Consider the following 6,294-nt stretch of genomic DNA (forward strand, 5'->3'; position numbering starts at 1 on the left):
TCAGATATACAGTTATAGATGCATGACATGAAGTAAGATTGTGAATTATATATGGAAATATATGAATTTGGTTTGAATCTCTAAAACAGGGCCGAAAACTCCCCCCCCCCCCTCAAAAAAACTAACGTTATATCGAATACTTGTAAGCTGTCCATTAAAACCAGAAGATGCATGATGAAATCATTAACTGATAATGGAAATAACTGCAATAGTTACTTATAAGCTGCCCATTAAAACCAGAAGAAGCATGAGGAAATCATTAACTGATAATGGAAATAACTGCAACAGTTCTAGTATTCACACAGATAGCCAATGATGTTTGCCATTAAAAACCTTAAGAGTGAGACAAAAGGGTGTGTGTTGTTGTATTTTGGCTCATGTTCCAAATTTGGAACTGGGATTTTCAATTTTCTGCTAATGGTGAGATAGGAATTGTTCCAAACTGAAGGAATGCCTTTACAACTGGAGATGGGCATCATACTGCGATTAAGGCCCTCGTGGTACAAAATTTTGCCTTCCCAGGGACACATTGGCTGGCTTTTGGAATTCCGTAAGACTACAACGCAACAAAGTTTTATAGTAACTTTGTTGCAAAATGGAGGTTTTGATCGATTCTTAAATAACTGTATCCATTAGGTCACCCATTGTTCAACTTTGTTCATTAGGTGGAACAATATTCTCATCTGATGATGGGCAAAGACAAGAAAGGCACATATTACAAATGCTCTTCTGGAATCATCCAGAGGATTGATCTTCCAAAAAGCCATTGCAGCAATATTCAGACGCGAGAAAAAGTGAAGATGAACCCGTTCGATGGGTGTCCCACACTAATCTCCTTGACAATCACATCTCGCATGGTGTTTTACAAACATCTTAGGTCAATTCGACCCATGGCATCCTTACTTTATTATCAGTGTTATCTCACGATTCTCACACAAAGTGATACATGTGTCAATTATATTACTTGCCTTCAAGGCTCTTACGACATACAACAACAAAAAATTGCAGGTGACAAATAGTATATACAGCGAAGGTAGAATGGGCGTGGATCAAAAGAAAAAAAAATGAAATTAAAATATCACAGATAATCAAGATTAACGAAAATGCAATAAGAGAGCAACAAAACAAAAACAAAAGGGAAATGCAAGATGATTATCAAAATGGCGTAAGAAATCAGACATTAACAGAAAAATCAAATGCAAATCGAATATCACATGGGAACCAAGAAATTGAATTGCAAAGAAGATTAGATGCAGGATGCCGATATGCAATGGGTTTTCTGTTTGAATCGGGTTCAACCCCATTGCAGGATTCCAGGTCAATGCATAAGCAATGAACCCGTCCTTGAATGCTCCGATATACAGAAGGAAAGAGGAATGGAAACTAAGCTAGTAAGAGAGCAATGCCAATGACTGATAATGAAATTAAAAGACAGAAAGTAAACTATGCAAATTATACAGAAATAAGAAAAATCAAGGGGAATTCAGAAGTAAATTGCTACAAGAGAAACGGATATTGGAATCAGACATTCCATTGTTGTTGCATACAGGTAGAGCGACATTGCTATAAACAATTCGTTGCTACTAGGGATGTTTTAATGGGGCGATTAAACGAAAAAAAATAAAAAAGAAAGAAAGAGGGAAAATCGGAAGTAACAGAGAGAGAAGAGGTGTTTACCGTAGCCAAAGCTTCAAAGTCCACTAGTTTTGAACCACTGCTGCGGTTTTCAATTCTTTCAGTTGACTCTCAAGAAGAAGGAGTCGAAGGAATGAAAGAGAGGAAAGGGAGAGGAGCAATGGATGGGATTGCAATGCTAATGGATGATCCTTCGAGACTCCCCTGTGGTCTCTTTTATAACGAGAGACCGTTGGGGAAGTTTCAAAGGAGATCCTTCCTTTTCTTGAGCATTTTTCAAAAAAGTGGTTCCCTATGTTTTCAAAATTTTCAAAAGGGGGCTCCTTTACAAGTTCTTTTCAAAAAGGGGGATTTAAAGCCATTTTTTTATTTTTATTTTTCTTTTTCTATTTTTTTGTTCTTTTCTTTGTGTTTTCTATATTTTTTTGTGTTTTTGAAAGAAAACTTTCCAAAACTATGGGGAAAACAAATGGTTTTTGAAATATTTTTGTAAAACTTAATATTTTTACAAAAGAGGGGTTTTCTAAGAATACGGGGTTAATCTCCGAAAATTTCTTCAGAAAATGGGTGTGGATCTGGAGTTTTGGGAAAATATTCAAGTTTTTGGATCTTGAATCGAGGAATACAGAGCAGTGAATCCAAATGGATCCCGGATGGACTGTCTGAGCCATTCAGAAAATTATTTTGTATTTTTATAATTTTTGCGTTAAAAATTGGGTAACAGGGCTCAGAATTGGATTTTTGATGTCAGATCTGGATCTGAAATTGGGTCAGATATAGAAAATAAATTTGGATTCCAGTGAATCCAAGAAATAAATGGATTTTTGATCAAAACTGACTCAATTATTCAGAAAATGAAGGCTGGGGGCAAAAAGAGATTTTTTTACAAATTTTAAAAAATTTGGGAAGTTCACACTAGGTCAAACTGGGTTCGGTCTAGGTTTACTGAACTTAGTTTAGACCCAACTGGGTTTGGGATCAAACTCAATTAAACTTTTAAAAATCTATAATGGATCCAGTTACTAACAAGTATGGATCCATATCCAGTTTGGTGTAACTAGACTGGACCCAAACTGCTTCAGTTGGGTTCAATTTTATCTCAGTCAAGGACAAACTAAATTGATTTAGTTCTATCCCAGTCAGGAATAGACTAGACGGGTTCAGTTCAATTCAAGTCAGGAACCAAAACCGATCCAGTCTAGAACAAACTGAACTGGATCCAATTTAATTCCAAACTAGGTCGATAACTAATTACAAACTAGATCCAAATCCAGTTTTGATCTGGATTCAGAACTGTCAGACTGGATCTAAACCCAATCTGTAATGGATCTAAAACTGATCCATACAGCTATGGCCTGGATCTAGATCCAGTTATATTCTAGATCCAAAACTGATCCGAATAGTCTCAAACTGGATTAAGATCTAATCCTGATCTGGATCTAGGATTAATCCATCCAGCTTCAGATTAGATCCAAACTCAGTTCTGTCTCGATCTGGTTCAACTTGGATCGGTCTAAGTCAACTGGATTGAACTTGACCCAGACCCGATTTTGGTCCAGTTCAATCTAGACCCAAACAAGTAATCGAGACCCTATCAGACTCGACCTGGTCGACTCGTTCTGATTTGATCATAACCGGTTCGGTCGACTGAGTTGAGTTCAAGACTCATTGACTAGACTCGGTCTAGACTAACCCAAATCAGGTCAGTCTTAGTCAGACCCAACCTGGTCTGGGTTCACACCCAGACTCGTTCGATCAGACCGTGTCAATATGGTTCAGTCCGAACTAGTTCGATCGATAGAGACCCTTTTTTTTCCTGGGTCGGTTTGGGTCACGCCCAAACCAACTCCTCTAAGTCCTGACAGACCCGACTCGATCTTGTTTACCCCTAGACCGAGTCGGCTCTGCCAACTCATCCTACCGAGGGTCGAGGTTGCCGATAACATTTGGTTGTCGACTTCCTCCTCTTCTCTATCTTTCTTTGAAATCTCTCTTTCTCTCTCAGCCATGGCTGTCGGCTATCTCTCCCCAAACTCACCGACAGTCATGGCTACTATCCTCTTAAGAAAAATAGAAAAAGGAAGAAAAACAAGGGGAGAGAAGGTTGTTACCTGCGATAGCTGTCGATGGTGCTCCGACAACTGCCTCCCTCTCTCTATCACGCTCAAACCCTCTCTCGACTCTCTTGTTTTGGGTGGGGTTGAACAACCTACCGTGAGGACTCTTTATAGAGCCCTCATGGTGGGTGAGGATAAACCTCACCCTGCCGATAATGGGAGGGGGGGGGGGGGAGGTTTATCCTTGTCCCCTACAACAAGAGGAGAAAGCAATTCCTCATTTTAAGGAATTGTTTTTCCCAAATCCTATTTTTTTCTTTTTTTTGTTAAAACTTATATTCTCTACCTGACATAATCGTGTGGGTTTATAATTCTACTCCCTTAAAATAAGATTCGTCTTGAATCTTACCTAGAAACAATTGTAAAAACTGTGCACAAATATTTGATTTACGCTCCTATGTGACCTCATTCTTGTTGTGATGTCTGTATTTGACCAATACCAGCGATATAACTTTATTTTATAGCTTCTTCTCTTTTGTGTCTAAAATATCGATTGTTTTTTCACTCATACTTATGTCATCCTTGATTTTCAACACTGACTCAATTATATCCAATATGTGGGAGGGATGTGACACATATTTTTACAACATAGAGACATGAAATACGTTATAAATTTTGAACAAGGAATGTGGCAAAGCTAAACGATAAGTTGTCAGACCAACTCTCGTGAGTATCTCAAAGGGTCCAATATATCTTGGACATAATTTTCTCTTTTGACTAAAACACATCACTCCCTTAAAGGGAGAAATCTTTAAAAACACATGGTCACCCTACTCAAATTCTAACTCACGATGCCTATGGTCTGCATAACTTTTTTGTTGACTTTGAGCTATTAAAAGTCGCTTGCAGATGAATTTAACCTGGTTTGTCATATGGTGCACAAACTCAAGTTCTAATAACTTTCTCTCTCCGACCTTATCCCAATACATGGGAGTTTGACACTGTCGACCGTATAGTGCCTCAAAAGGAGCCATGTCTATGCTTGCCTGAAACCTATTGTTGTAGGTAAACTCCATCATAGGCAGAATGTCATTCCATGAGTCACTATATTCTAAAGTATATGCTCACAATATGTCTTTCAGGGTTTAAATGGTTCACTCTGATTGTCCATCTGTCTGAGGGTGAAATGTCGTGTTTATCTTTAATTATGTCTCTATTGCCTCTTGAAAACTCTACCAAAACCGTGAAACAAACTTGGAATCTCTATCTGAAACAATTGAATTGGATAGTTCATGGAGTCTGAGTATCTCTCTGATGAAGAGTTGGGCCAACTGGTCACAAGTGAGTTGTCTTACAAGCTAAGAAGTTAATTAACTTTGTTAGCCTATCCACAATAACTCATATTGAATCCATCCCATTTCTGTTTTTTTGAAGCTCGAAGACAAAATCTATAGTAATATTTAAACATTTCCACTCAAGTATGGGAAGTGGTTACAATAGTCTTCTAGGTCGCTAGTGTTCAAACTTCACTTGCTGACATACCAGCCACCTATTTACAAACTCAACAATGTCTCTTTATTCTACTCCACCAAAATATATCATTTAGATCTCGATATATTTTGGTACTGCCTAGATTGATAACATATCTCGAGTGGTGTGCTTTATCCAACAACTGCTTTATGAGCTGATCATCTTTAGGAATACACACTCTGTGATGAAATCTGAGAAGACACTGTTCGTCCACCTTGAAGTCTGACACCTCACCCTAAATTTTTTTTCTCTAACTTTGGCCAACTATGGATCTGAGGGTTGTTTTTCTTTAATATGCTCCCATAATTTTGTTCTTAGTGTGGTTTGTATGAACAATAATCAACTCAGTAAGCACTAAGCTTTTGCTTTTTGATGAGCGACTGAGAAAAATAAATCTCAATCTATGAGTTTGGCCAATGCCCCTAACTTTCTGCTAAGGGCGTCAATGACTACATTCATCGTACAGATAGTGCCTCCATATCTTAAGGGGGAATACCACAACAACTAACTCTAAGTCATGGGTTAGATAATTAACTTCATGCATTTTCAGTTGGTGAGATGTATAAGCTATCACCTTACGATATTACATCAGAATGCAATTCAATTTCTTATGTGACACATCACTGTAATAGTGAAACTCCCAGTTTCAGAAGGTAAGACCAAGACTGAAGCAATGGTCAAATGCTTCTTTATCTCCTTAAAACTTTGCTCACACTTGTCATTTCACTCAAACTTTATGCCTTTACTGGTGAGTTTGGTTATCTGAGTTGCCAACATAGAAAATTCTCCAATGAATCATCGATAGTACCCAACCAATCCCAAGAAACTATGAATCTGTGTAAGATTCTTGGGTCTAAACCAATTGATTATTGCTTCAATCTTCACTGGGTCTACTATAATTCCATCTTTGGATATGATATAACCAAGGAAATATACCTGCTTTAACAAAAAAAACATATTTTGAAAACTTGGTGTAGAGCCGATGTTATCTAAGTGTCCGCATAACTATCCTCATGTGTTTCTCATGTTACTCCCTCGTGGTTGAATAAATAAGAATATCATCAACAAATAA

Source organism: Nuphar pumila, chromosome 4 (genome assembly GCF_984573655.1).
Source record: "Nuphar pumila chromosome 4, dmNupPumi1.hap1.1, whole genome shotgun sequence".
Taxonomy (NCBI): Eukaryota; Viridiplantae; Streptophyta; class Magnoliopsida; order Nymphaeales; family Nymphaeaceae; genus Nuphar; species Nuphar pumila.